Consider the following 15,489-nt stretch of genomic DNA (forward strand, 5'->3'; position numbering starts at 1 on the left):
TTCTGAACCCTCTCCAACTTCATTATATCTTTCTATAACAGAGTGACCAGAATTGTACACAATACTCCAGAAGATGCCTCATCAATGCCCTGACAACCTCAACATGATGTCCCAACTCCTATACTCAATGGTCTGAGCAATGAAGGCAAGCGTGCTAAAAGCCTTCTTAAACATCCTATCTATTAGTGAGATACTTTTCAAGAAATTATGTACTTGAGCCCTTTGGTCTCTCTCTTCTACAAAACTACCATTAAATATATAAGTACAGCCCTTGTTTGTTTTACTAAAATGCAATGCCTTGCATTTATCAAAATTAAAATGGAATTATCTCACAATTGGGCAAAAACCCATACCTTATTCACTTCATCTGCACTGAGAGCCGTTTTTAATCTCTTGTTCCCTGGTTGTAATTCAAACTAAATTTGATCAGTGGAATTTTCCTTTAGAGTTTTTTTTTAACTCATTCTTACAAGCTGCAACATGTCCCATGGGTTTCCTTCCAACTCCCAGCATTCTGACCATAGATGTCCCACTTCGTAGCAATGGAAACAGTACGGCTTTCAGATTTTTCCTTCACCCTCAGTACCTTCCTTTCTGATCTAAGGCAATCTTGGGGCATTCCCAACTGCCCATTCTTTATCCTAGTTACCTGCCTTCCTTTCACCATCCCATTCTCAGACCTTCTCACATTTATGGCAGAGGTGTAAAAAAGGTTAATTTTATGAAGTAGATTATTTTCAGTCATTACAGCTGCTTCTCTAGCAGTTGAAGTCCTTTAGTTTTCAACATGGGTTCTTATCACAAAAGGTAGTAAGCTTTTGAATTTTAATAGAATTATCTCTTGAAGAACTTCATCTAGTAGTTCATAACAGTTTCAACTTCTAACGTGTATATCCATCAAAATTATTTTGCTTAACCCTTTCAAATGCAATGTAGGTTTTACCCAACTATTTCATTAAATGTCAAAATGTTCATCTGTATGCTCCATCTAATATAGTTTTATTTTTATCTTATCTTAATCCCCAGAAATTACCTTTAACAGAGAAGCATGAATTCTCTGTGCTCTGCAAGATCTTGAGTCCTGATTCAAAACCTGACTCTGCAGGAAGATCAGGAGTACCTTATTGATACGGTTTACAGTAAAAACAAAGTCAATTGTTGTTTTTCCAAGAGTGCGTACTCATTGAGATTTCTTTGTTTGCTTTTGAAGTCATGTAACTTGTGTAACTTTAAATAGTGTATAAAAAGATTTCTAATTTATAAAGGAGAAACAATTCAATATATGTAATGAACATGCCCAGAGTCATGAATTTGTGTCATGATGGCTGTCTCTCAACGTAAGGCTCTCACAATATATCTCAAAATTCTGCCTTACTTATGTTTGAGTATAGGTACTACCTTCCTGTTGTGTGCGCAAAGATGTTCTGAGAATGCACCAACTATGTAACAAAGTTCTTTGCCTGAAGTCAATTGAGATTTTTATGATTCATATCATTGATACAAGAGCTCAGGTACAGATCAGCCCTCATAGAGTCAAAGTCATAGAGATGTACAGCATGGAAACAGACCCTTCAGTCCAACCGTCCATGCCGACCAGATATCCCAACCCAATCTAGTCCCAACTGCCAGCACCTGGCCAATATCCCTCCAAACCCTTCCTATTCATATATCCATCCAGATGCCTTTTCAATGTTGCAATTGTACTAGCCTCTACCTCTTCCTCTGGCAGCTCATTCTATATACGTACCATCCTCTGAGTGAAAAAGTTGCCCTGAGGTCTCTTTAAAATCTTTCCCCTCTCACCTTAAAACTATGCCTTCTAGTTCTGGACTTCCCCACCCCAGGGAAAAGACTTTGTCTATTTATCCTATCCATGCCTCTCATGACTTTATAATCGTCTATAAAGTCACCTCTCAGCCTCCAACGCTCCAGGGAAAACAGCCCTAGCCTATTCAACTTCTCCCTGTAGCTCAAATCCTCCAACCCTGGCAACATCCTTGTAAATCTTTTCTGAATCTTTCAAGTTTCACAACATCTTTCCGATAGGAAGGAGACCAGAATTGCATGCAATATTCCAACAGAGGCCTAACCAATGCCCTGTACAGCTACAACATGACCTCCCAACTTCTGTACTCAATACTCTAACCAATAAAGGAAAGCATACAAAACACCTTCTTCACTATCCTATCTATCTGCGACTGCACTTTCAAGGAGCTATGAACCTGCACTCCAAGGTCTCTTTGTTCAGCAACACTACCTAGGACCTTACCATTAAGTGTATAAATCCTGCTAAGATTTGCTTTCCCAAAATGAAGCACCTCACATTTATCAAAATTAAACTCCATCTGCTACTTCTCAACCCATTGGCCCATCTGATCAAGATCCCGTTGTAATCTGAGATAACCCTCTTCGCTGTCCACTACACCTCCAATTTTGGTGTCATCAGCAAACTTACTAATAATACCTCTTATGCTCCCATCCAAATCATTTATATGAATGATTAAAAGTAGTGGACCCAGCACTGATCCTTGTGGCACTCCACTGGTCACAGGCCTCCAGTGTGAAAAATAACCCTCCACCACTACCCTGTCTTCTACCTTTCAGCCAGTTCTGTATCCACATGGCTAGTTCCCCTTGTATTCCATGAGATCTAACCTTGCTAACCAGTCTACCATGGGGAACCTTGTCGAACACCTTAGTGAAGTCCATATAGATCATATCTACCACTCTGCTCTCATCGATCCTCTTTGCTACTTCTTCAAAAAAATTCAATCAAGTTTGTGAGACATGATTTCCCATGCACAAAGCCATGCTGACAATCCCTAATCAGTCCTTGCCTTTCCAAATATATCTACATCCTGTCTCTCAGGATTCCCTCCAACAACTTGCCCACCACTGCCGTCAGGCTCAGTGGTCTATAGTTCTCGAGCTTGTCCTTACCGCCCTTCTTAAACAGTGGCACCACGTTAGCCAACCTCCAGTCTTCCGGCACCTCACCTATGACTATTGATGATACAAATATCTCAGCAAGAGGCCCAGCAATCCCTTCTCTAGCTTTCCACAGAGTTCTAGGGTACACCTGATCAGGTCCTGAGGATTTATCCACTTTTATGTATTTCAAGACATCCGGACTCCATCCTCTGTAATATGGACATTTTTCAAGATGTCACCATCTATTTCCCTACAGTCTATACCTTCCATATCCTTTTCCACAGTAAATACTGATGCAAAATATTCATTTAGTATCTCCTCCATTTTCTGTGGCTCCAAACAAAGGCCGCCTTGCTGATCTTTGAGGGGCCCCATTCTCTCCCCCGTTACCCTTTTGTTCTTAAAGTATTTGTAAAAACCCTTTGGATTCTCCTTAACTCTATTTGCTAAAGATATCTCATGTCCCAGTTTTGTCCTCCTGATTTCTCTCATAAGTATACTCCTATTGCCTTTATACTCTTCTAAGGGTTCACTCGATCCAGCCTGTCTATATGCTTCCTTCTTTTTCTGAACGAAACCCTCAATTTCTTTAGTCATCCAGCATTCCCTATACCTACCTGCCTTTCCTTTCACCCAGACAGGAATATAATTTCTCTGGATTCTTGTTAACTCATTTCTGAAGACTTCCCATTTTCTAGCCGTCCCTTTACCTGTGAACATCTGCCTCCAATCAGCTTTCAAAGGTTCTTGCCTAATATCGTCAAAATTGGCCTTTCTCTAATTTAGAACTTCAACTTTTAGATCTGGTCTATCCTTTACCATCACTATTTTAAAAACTAATAGAATTATGCCCGCTGGCCCCAAAGTGCTCCCCCACTGACACCTCAATCACCTGCCCTGCCTTATTTCCCAAGAGTAGGTCAAGTTTTGCACCTTCTCTATACGTACATTCACATACTGAATCAGAAAATTTTCTTGTACACATTAACAAATTTCTTCCCATCTAAACCTTTGACACTATGCAGTCCCAGTCTATGTTTGGAAAGTTAAAATCCCCTACCATGACCACCCTATTATTCTTACAGATAACTGAGATCTCCTTTCAAATTTGTTTCTCAATTTCTCTCTGACTATTGGGGGTCTATAATACAATCCTAATAAGGTGATCATCCCTTCCTTATTTCTCAATTCTACCCTGGATGTATTTCTAGGAATATCCTCCCTCAATACAGCAGTAATGCTACCCCTTATCAAAAATGCCACTACCCCATCTCTCTTGCCTCCCTTTCTATCCTTCCTGTAGCATTTGTATCCTGGAACATTAAGCTGCCAGTCCTGTCCATCCCTGAGCCATGTTTCTGTAATTGCTATGATATCCCAGTCTCATGTTCCTAACCATGCCCTGAGTTCATCTGCCTTCCCTGTTAGGCCTCATGCATTGAAATAAATGCAGTTTAATTTATTAGTCTTACCTTGTTCTCTGCTTTGTCCCTGCCTGCTCTGACTGTTTGACTGGCCTTTGTTCTCAATTGTACCAGTCTCAGATTGAAATCTTTCCTCACTGTCTCCCTGGGATACCCTCCCCAAACCTTACTAGTGTAAATCCTCCCGAGCAGCTCTAGCAAATCTCCCTGCCAGTGTATTAGTCCCCTTCAATTTGGGTGCAATCCATTCTTCTTGTACGGGTCACTTCTATCCCAAAACAGCTTCCAATGATCCAAGAATGTGACTCCTTTTCCTGTACACCAGCTCCTCAGCCAAGCATTCATCTGCAATGTCCTCCTATTCCTGCACTCACTAGCTCATAGCACCGGGAGTAATCCAAATATTACTACTCTCGAGGACCTCCATTTTAAATTCCTGCCTAACTCTCTATAATCTCCCTTCAGAATATCAATCTTTTCCCTTCCTAAGTTGTTGGTTCCAATGTGTAAAATGACCTCCTGCTGTCCCCTCTCCCCCGTGAGAACATTCTGCACCCTCTCTGAGACATCCTTGATCCTGGCACCAGGGAAGCAACACACCATTCTGATTTTTCGCAGCTGGCCACAGAAACATCTGTCTGTACTTCGGACTAGAGAGTCCTCTAACACAATCAATTGCTTGGAACCCGAATGACCTCTCATTGCATTAGAGCCAGTCTCAATACCAGAAACATGGCTGCTCATGCTATGTACTCCCGAGTGTCCATCACCCCCTACATTTTCCAAAACAGCCTGCTTGTTTGAAATGGGGATTGCCACAGAAGACTCCCGCACTACCTGCCTACCTCTCATCCCTTTCCTGGAGTTAACCCATCTATGTGACTTTATCTGAGACTTTCCCCCCATCATATAACTGCCATCCATCACATCCTCTTGCTCTTGTAAATTCCTCATTGCCTCTACCTGCCTCTCCAACCAATCCATTCGACCTGATAGGATTCGCAACCAACAGCACTTAATGCAGATACAATCCTCAGGAACCCGTAAACTCTCTCTATACTCCCGCATCCAACAAGAAGAGCATATCACTCTACTTAGGGTCATTTTTTCTTCTTTCAATCTACGGACCTAGAGAATAGGACTGTCTTATTCCTCTACAAAACACTGCTCCAGATTAAATTAATACTTGTGGCTTATATTTCAGGTTTAATCAAGAAACATAGCTCAATAAAACATATAATAAAGAAAGAACCCATTCTACTCACTACTTTTGTCACAAGGATAATTTTGAATTATCATTCACACTGCTTTTACTGCACTGGTTTATAGCAGTAATTCAATTCAAATGGTGGATCACTGCCTCTGCACTTTGCCTTACAAATTTAGTAAGGCCGCACTTAAAATCCACTTATCTGCTTCTGTGCTGTGACCTTTCCCAACAGGTCCCAAGATCAGTTGTGAATTTCACTGTTTTTTAACTTTCCCAGATGCACCCCGATGTCCAGCGATACATGGATTCAAACAGAAACAGCAACAGCAAACTGTCAGTTAGCAGTGTGGGTTCCTTCCTTCTCTCTCTCTCCTGCACTGACCTCACCATGTGCTTCCTTTGTCTATTCTTCTCCCTTTTAAAACCGCTGGTGTTTTGACTTTTTTTTCCAAAGTTCCAAAACAATGCAACAGCATATTACTGCTCCTGGAGTTCAAGGAAATCACTTCCAACACAAAAAAAAATCAACAGATGTATATTACAGCTCCTGATAGATAAAAAAAGGAGCAGCTGTTATTGCCAGAATTTTTTCTCATCCTCCATCTTGGATTACCCTGTTTGAATAAAATGGTTTGAGAAGCTGAATGGTCTAGTCCAATGCTTTCAAGATAAATGATTCATCTCTTAGGACAGAACGGTACACCTTTTAATTGACTTTTCTTTAAAACATCATTTATATTTTTAGATCTACTGCTCGAGTCTTTGAAATTAACAACTTTGATTTATAGAATGCAGGTAGGAGGGGCCTACAGCATTAACACTGAAGTGGTGTCAAAATCCATAGAGCGTAAAATTCCATTACGTGTGGGGGTGAACTATAGGTATAACAAATTCATGACACAATAGAATCTGAGATTGAAACATATTTCGTGCAATTCTGCCCAGTCCCTGTTGTTTACACATTATACACGAAATTTGTAAGGCAAAGTGAAGAGGCAGTGATCCACCATTTGAATTGAATTGCTGCTATAAACCAGTGCAGTAACAACAGTGTAAGTGACAACTCAAAATTATCTTTGTGACAAAATCATAATTAACTCTTCATGATATCATGAAGTTTGATGATATTTTTGGTGCAACTTCTCATTGGTTTTCCAGTAAGTATTAAGGTATTTCAAGAAGAATACTGGTGTGTGAAAAACAACACACTGGCTGGAAACCAGTGAAACCTTGAAAAGGGAAAATTATTTCATAGAAATCACTGTTCATAATCTGGTTATTTGACATGACTATTTTGTTGAACATTTTAGAATGACATGATATATAAATACATGAATTCACCCAACCACTTAATCTCCATTTTGAAGCTCCTCCTACAATCTACCCAATTTTGTTACTAAATCCACATAGGCCATTTCTAAACATCTGTCAGAGCTATTTCAAAGCACAGTTGAGCAGAAAGCACAGAGGTGTGTGTGACAATGGCTCAGAGTTACTCATTAGGAGAAAATGAGGACTGCAGATGCTGGAAATCAGAGCTTATGCCCGAAACACCGATTCTCCTGCTCCTTGGATGCTGCCTGACCTGCTGCGCTTTTCCAGCAACACATATTTCAGAGTTACTCGTTGTCTGTTTTTACTCCATCACTTTGTGAAACCATTTCCTGCTCTTGCTTATTCTTAGGTCTTTTCTTCAATGCCTTTTCAAGTGGTTAAGCATTAACTGAGTTTTGTATTATCTGTAATATGTCCTGATGCTGTTACAGCATACAGGTAAAGTGATGCAATGTTATCATCGAATTTCCCCTAGGTCATCTTCAGCATGTGAAAACCTGTAAATATTAAAAAGCTGAGAAATCCACATAAATCAAAATTCTGTTTTTCTGACATCAATAATCAATTAATTTCCCATACACACTAATTTACTTAATTTCAAAAAGCTTGGATGCAAATTGACAGGAATCAAGGTTAAATAGTGTCAATGTGTGCATAGTATTGTTGTACTTTTTGGCTGAAACGACAGCTTACTTGCCTATAGAATACCAATAATTTTGTTTTGCTTCCTAACTAAACCATTCCTTCCATCAAGCTCACTGGAATATTTAGTTTGTGTTAGGAAGCGTTGTCTTATCTTTTAGCTAGTATGCAATATACCTATAAGAGATAGGCCTACGGTGTTATCACTGTATCATGGTATGTGATCTGAAGATAGATTAACCATCTTAACCAAGACTACTTGAAGCATGACAGACTGATGAAAATGTGCTATTCTTGTAACAGATTTGATTAATATTAGCCCAAATGCTGAAGCATCTGTGACTGTAATATGTGTATGTATCTGTATCTATCAGGAGCTGTAATATACATCTGTTGATTTTTTTTTTAGTACCACATTAGCCACATCTAGCTCTTTAGTTATGAGAACTCACAGAAGATTTGTCACATAAGATACAAATACCCCACTGGAGACAAAGCTCCCACTATAAGTGGTATTTCATGACAAGTAGCAGGGCCCTTGGAAAACTCATTGAATATCAGCTAGGTGACAGCCCTGGACTTAAAAGCATTTGGAGAACTAACAACATCATATTTTTTCTTGCGAATATAGAACATAAACTGAACATGCAAAAGACTTTCCTACTTTCTGCATAAAATCTAACTGTTATTACTTCAGAAAACCTTTCCAAGAAAGGTGTTTTTCAATTGAGAACTAGCGATGGGCTGTCAAAAACTACTCACAACTTGAATACATAGTTATCCAGAAAAAAAGTCACAACTTTTAGAACAGTTTTCTAAACTAACCAGGTTTACCTTCATGCCAGGATCAGTTGATTCCACCATTTTGTCCCTCCAATTTGGCATGAACCCAGAGGGGAGATTGCATGTCCTCATTCCTTATGTTTGATGTGATTGCTATCTAGTGGTAGAAATCTGCTACTACATGCCCCAATTCTTAATGGGACAGTCTGAAGTGGTTAAACTCTGTGAAGAAGCAGCAACAGTGAAAATTAAAATAAAGTAAAACAGGAGTGGAAAAGGATCAAAAGAATAGAAAAACAAACACTGCACATTCTATTTTAAAGAAAAAATGAACTTTTCAACAGGAAATGGATGGCAAATACTTTAAATGTGGATTAGGGAACCAATGACACTTTGACTGAATTACAGCTATTCAAGCAACATACCCAGCTTTATTTTACAGATTGAGCAAAGGATGTTTCCAAGCAAAGACTTCTGAAAATCTCATCTGCCAATGAAGACTTTTGCAGAATTAATGCATTGGGTCTTTTCATGAGAGATCAGAAAGATTCAGAAAAAATCTGCAGGGTGCTCAAAAACCCTACTCAAAGTAAGAATCAGGGTTAATGTAGTGTTACGTGAAGGGATAAATGAAGGGAATGGGTCTGGGTGGGTCTCTCTTCAGAGGGTCGATGTGGACTTGTTGGGCTGAAGGGCCTGTTTCCACACTGTAAGTAATCTAATCTAATCTAACTCCAGTTCATGTCGTACAGACAAAAACCCTGCATCTGTTGATGAGCTCATTGCAAGATGCCACGGAAAAGAGCACAAATGTGGTTTCCCTGAAGCAGAACTCACAGAGACGCTCATCAAGTTAGTAATTACCTAGGATCTTCTACCCAAAAGGGTTGATGCTTTACTTGAGACAGACACATAGTGGCCGGGCAGCAACAATTTCATGCAGTATGCACAGCCAATGCGACTGCTACACTTTGAAAAGTGCATCTCTTTGCCAAGATCTATAACATACAGTTTGGCACCTACCTAAAAGCACCCAGCTTTACTACACACTTGTAAATCACATGACACCAAAGTACTTTGGGCACGCAAAACCTGCATGAAATCTTATTCCAAAAGTCAAGTCAGATCCCGAAACAAAATGCAGGTGACCAACCAGACGATACAAAAACACATCACTGGCTGGAAAGAAAGAATTTAAAACATGCACAAACTCATTGTTGATGTGCGCGTTCAACTAAGCAAAAGGCAAATTTCTGAAGATGACCAAGATTTCCGCATCATTAATCACACATGCACATGTCAAAAGTATAAAGCATTAAAAGCATTTTAACTGTTCTAAAAGGGTAGGCTTATGCACGCTAAAATCTCAAATCAACACTGAGCCAGTGCCAACATATTACTACTCCACATCTTGAAAGACATATACCTCAGAAAGTGTTAAATGGTCCAGACTATGAGAGACCATCTCTTAACATACAATGGATCACTAGCTCTGTGCAGTGGTACAATCATACTGCAGTGCCAATATGCAGGCTCATTTTGACTTTCCAAGATCTTCCACTAGTGGTCCAGCAGTGGTAGGACTGCCAATATACTCATATCTTGGTATAGACACATTTCATGGGATTCCAGCTACACCTACTGTGGTGAAACAGACAAGGCAGAGTGCAATTGAATTAATCAAAGTTGAAGATGCTCTCAACTGCTCTATTAAACTTTGGCTAGAGCCAGTGTGAATAATTGCAATTAACAACTAGAAGGATTGCAGAAGACCTAGTAATATCCTAACAGATTTAAATAAATACTTGAGAATATTTGACCATCTTAGCCAAACAGTGATACACCTGGAATATCATGGCAAGTAATTTTCAAAAGCAAACAAGTCCGAATACAAAAGTGTTACAGCAGAAGCACATGAGGTTTGGACTGGCCAGGGATGAATCAGGATATTCAATGGTCAATGCAAATGAGGCCTGCCAACATAACAACACCAACAGCAGATCCACGTCCACAAAATTCCATCCACTCTCGGACAAAAATAACAAAAGTCGTATTCCCAGTGCATGGGAAAGATTACAACCTGTTAATTTGATGTGGAGGTGCTGGTGTTAGACTGAGGTGGACAAAGCTAAAAATCAGAGTTGATGAGTGTGGTGCTGGAAACCTCCACATCGTATAACAAGGATGTAATCTTTCCCATGCACTGGGAATACGACTTTTTGTTACTTTTGTCCAAGAATGGCTGGAATATTGTGGACATAGATCTGCTGTTGGTGTTGTTATGTTGGCATGTCTCATATGGATTCATGAGTTATTGATTATCCTGATTCATATCTGGCCAGTACAAACCTCATGTGTTTATACTGTAACACTTTTGTATTAGGACTTGTTTGCTTTTGAAAATGACCATGATATTCCAGGTGCATCACTGTTTGGCCAAGATGATCAAACGTTCGCAAGTTTTTAAAAAATCTGTCAGGCTATTACTGGATCTTCTGAATTCTTATAGTTGCTAATTGCAATTATTCACACGACACCAGGTTATAGTCCAGCAGGTTTATTTGGAAGTACTAGCTTTCAGTTACATGACACTGTGATCTTTTGCTATAAATTCTGTGTCTTATGATCCTGCTCCACAGTTACCTGATGAAGGAGCAGTGCTAGTAATTTTCCAAATTTACAGTTGTTTGATGACTTAGAAAAACAAGATGTCCAGCCATCACTGATGCGATGACCACTATATTCAGATTATTCAGTATCCTGAAATGGGACTAGTGGCTGACAATGAACCACAATGGCAAACCATTTTAAAATATGTGCTAAGAGTGATCAATAGCTGAAAATGTGTTGCTGGAAAAGCGCAGCAGGTCAGGCAGCATCCAAGGAGCAGAAGAATCGACATTTCGGGCATGAGCCCTTCTTCAGGAATCCTGAAGAAAGGTTCATGCCCAAAACGTCGATTTTCCTGCTCCTTGGATGCTGCCTGACCTGCTGCGTTTTTCCAGCAACACATTTTTCAGCTCTGATCTCCAGCATCTGCAGTCCTCACTTTCTCCTATAAGAGTGACCAATATCATATCATCACTCCACTATCCCTATACAAACGGTCGAGCAGAAAAATGGTATATATGATCAGGTCATTGATTATTTAGTCTCCATCAACAAGAATTTTATATTGCATTGCTACATTTTTGTACAACACTCATGGGAAATGGATAACCATCCCCAGCACAATTTATATTTGGACAGCCAGTGTGAACTTGCCCAGCCACTAACTGTCTAACCATTCCAAAAAAAAGGAGCTTTTTCTTCAAAGACACAAAAAGAATGAAAGAGTTACACATTGTGCAAGCATATCAAGAACTACCACAAGTGGGCACTGCACAGACAGTGACTAATTGCATGCACAAAACAGAGACAAACTTACTTTCCCTTTCCACTGAGGTCCTTAACTGGAATAAAGCTAGTTTTTATCATTTCTTTCCTTCTGTGCATTTTTATCACTATTATTCTCTTCTTGTGGCCCTGCTACTCTCTCGTTCTTTCATTGCTTTTCTTACGTTTTCTGTGTATCTGTTAGTCTTTCAGGTGAAGTTATTGTACAGTAAATAGGATAAGGATTTGACACGTCAACAAACGGTAACAGCATACTCCTGCAATTTCGATCTCCTTCCCCATTCCAGTGTCTGCATAAATGGGAGTGCTGTTTGAAACATCCCTACATTCTTCAGGTCTCTCAATAGCTAATCAATGTACATTAAACAATTTAAGGCAAAGCAGAGCTGTCACATTCAAAACTGGGCCCTCATATGCTGCTTTCTCTCAAACTGAATATCAAATTTTGCCATGTTGCAATCATTACCTCTGAGTGGATCCTTAACTATGAGATCTCTTATGAATCCTACCTTATTACAAGTTACTGAATCTAAAATCGCCTACTTCCAGGTTGACTCTGCAGTGTACTGCTCTAAGAAACAAACCTTAATTCACTATAAATTTGCCTACCATGTTACCTTGTCCATCTGAGGTGTTCAATCAAAATGCAGATTAAAATCATCCATGACAGTTTCAAAGACATTTTTAGATATTTTCATCATTTCATGACAAATACTTCATCCTACAGTGAGACAATTCTTTGGAGTCCAGAAAATAATTCCTATCCTAGACTTCTTTCCCTTGCTATTCCTATTTCTACCCAAACTAATACCACATTCAATTATATTGCACCAAATCACAGCTCACCACTGCACTAATACCTCGCTACCATCAGTTCTGAGGAAGGGTCACTCGACTCAAAATGTTAACTCTGATTTCTCTTCACAGATGCTGCCAAATCTGCTGAGCTTTTCTAGCAATTTGTGTTTTTGCTTCTGATTTATAGCATCCACAATTCTTTTGGTTTTTATGTACTAAAACCTTTTATTAACAATGCAACTCCACCGCCTTTTCCTTTTTTCCTATTAGAGTAATAATCATAGAGCACAGAAACAGACCCTTCGGTCCAACCCATCCATGCCAACCAAGTTTCCTAAATTAAACTAGTCCCACTTGTCTGCTTTTGGTCCATATCCCTCTAAACCTTTCCTATTCATGTACTTATCCAAAAAAAGTTGCCTCATGTGAGTTGCAAGTTGCCACCTTAAACATGTGACCTGCAGTTTTGAAGCTCCCCCCAATGTGAGAGAAAGACCCTTGCAAGTCAACTTATGTATGCTCCTCATGAATGCACCATGAATAAATCTCTGTGAGGTCACCCTGAACCTCTAACGTTCCAATGAAAAAAGTCCCAGCCTATCCAGCCTCACCTACAACTCAAACCCTTCGGTCATGGCCACATCTCTACAAATCCCCCTCCCCTATCCAACACCCCTTTCAATTCAATAACACCCTTCCCTCATCTTCCAGAACCCTGAATATCTTGCATATTGCATTCCCAATCCCAGTTACCATGCAATCATGACTCCACAATGGTAAAATTAATTTATTCCTATTTGTGCCGTCAACTCTTTATCTTGTTAAAAATGTTGCATACATTCAGATAAAGAGCCTTAAGCTCTTTATCAATTTTACTTATTCTGGATCTAATTTCTGCTGCATTCTTCTGCTCACCTTTACTATTCCTTCCTGTCACACTTCAATTATTGCTTGCTTCTTCATTAGTCTGCGCCCCTATTCTCTCATTTACTTTTTTTTAAACTTCCTTCCAATTGCCCCACTACTTAGTCTGAAGACCTTTCTACAACTCTGGTTCTACAATTTACCAGAACACAGGTCCCAGCATTGTTCAAGTGAAGCCTATCCCAGTGGAACAGCTCTCTCTTTCCCACAACCAGCTGCTTTCTAAGCCTCAGGATACAACTTAAGCCAGTCCTGCTGCAAATCACCATTTCTTCAGTTTCCTTATTCCTGCAGTTTTCTACATATTTAAAGCGATAAATATGAAGTATTTTTAGTAAATAAATAGAAGTTCATTCAGAAGCTGAACTGGTGGGAACTGTAGCCATGTGTGAATTGAGGTGGTGGTCTAATTCACATTTGTATTATTTTCCTGAAATTCTTGTTTGCATGTGGATTATTTTAATATTTACATGAGACATTGGAATGAATATTTTCATAATATAAGAAGAAAAGAATTACCGTAATCCAAAAATAATTTTATCTGATTTCCAGCACCTAATGATATTTTCTGGTAGTTCAAATTGTCTCACTGATTCATGTAAGTCAGTTAAGAATGTTGTTAAGCTAAAATGACACAAGTGTTGGTGGATCATAAAGGTTCAGTTCATTTGATTATATCATAATCACTGCAAACATTACTAAATGGGCTCTCAGTCCGTTTTATTTTACACATGATCCCTTAGACGCACAGGATTTTCAATGTGCCTTGGACTGCAATTAGCTTCTGCATGTCCAAAGCTATTAGTCTCCCAACTTGTCATTACAGCCTGTTCTCTACAGACTTTTCCGGAAGACGGTTGCCATCAGTTTGGACTCATAGACCAAGAGTCTCTACTTCTACATTGCCAGCTTGAGAATTTCCACTTATTTACTTGAATGATGAGAAAGTCATGGTTTAACAAACAAAAAGTAAAGCAATTCTCATGGTTATTAATCATCAAAAACTGACACACAATCTTCCTGCATACACCACAGATGATGATGGGGGCATACAAACATTTGAGAATTAATGACATGAAATGACTGATGTATCCATTCAACACATCTTATGTTGACATGGTGAATGTGGATGGTGGAGAGCGTGAAAATGAGATGGTGTTGTGAAGGAATAGAGGTTGAGACAAGGAGGGAGCTTTAAAAAGGGCAGGAAGTTAACAAACGTGAATAAGTTCCAGTGTATATCAGAAGGACCAAGCCAGCAGCCACTTAGGGCCTGAAACTGCCATAAAACTGCCTTCCAGCAGTTTCGGGTCAGAGAAGGACAGGAACCTCAGGGTTAGTCCCATCTCCCAGTCTGACCTTGAACATGAAAATCCATTGCCATCCATCTGTGCACATTTAACAACACGAAACTGCTTTGTCAACTGTGATCTTTGTCCGAATGTAGTTTGAATTACAGATCAATTTTTCACATGCTCACAACTATTTATGACCATAGTGCTAAGGCACAGACAGCTTCTGTTTTGTTGCTTGGAAATGTAGAGTCACTGCTTATTAATATCTGGCCAAATACAACTCATGCTCAAGAGTGACATCAAAACAGGACATTGCTTTACTCTCTGGCTCTTCACTGTCTGTGCATCTAAAGAAACTACTTCAAAGGCCTTAACCTTTGGACTCAGAAATGTAATTGGTTGTGTATATCTTGATATTATTCTGTAAAATTTTACCTTAAGACTAAATATATTTGTACAAATTCTTCTGACAACAATTTTAGGAGAAGTAGTAACTTGCTGTGATATGGGATCTGACAGGTTCTAACCTGGTTAAAATGGCTAAAAGGATTAATAAATAGCCTCATTACAGAAGCATCATAATAAGCATTTCATTTGGATTTTGGATCACTTGAGTGTTCTCTTGGTGTTCCCTGAAAGTGCTGATTGATATTCGGTTCTAATTCCATAGACGTTTTGTGGCCCTGATGCAGCCGAGGGGGAATCTTAAAGAAACATTCAAAATTATGAAAGGGATAGATAACATACAAGC

This window comes from Hemiscyllium ocellatum, chromosome 12 (genome assembly GCF_020745735.1).
Source record: "Hemiscyllium ocellatum isolate sHemOce1 chromosome 12, sHemOce1.pat.X.cur, whole genome shotgun sequence".
In the NCBI taxonomy this organism is placed as follows: Eukaryota; Metazoa; Chordata; class Chondrichthyes; order Orectolobiformes; family Hemiscylliidae; genus Hemiscyllium; species Hemiscyllium ocellatum.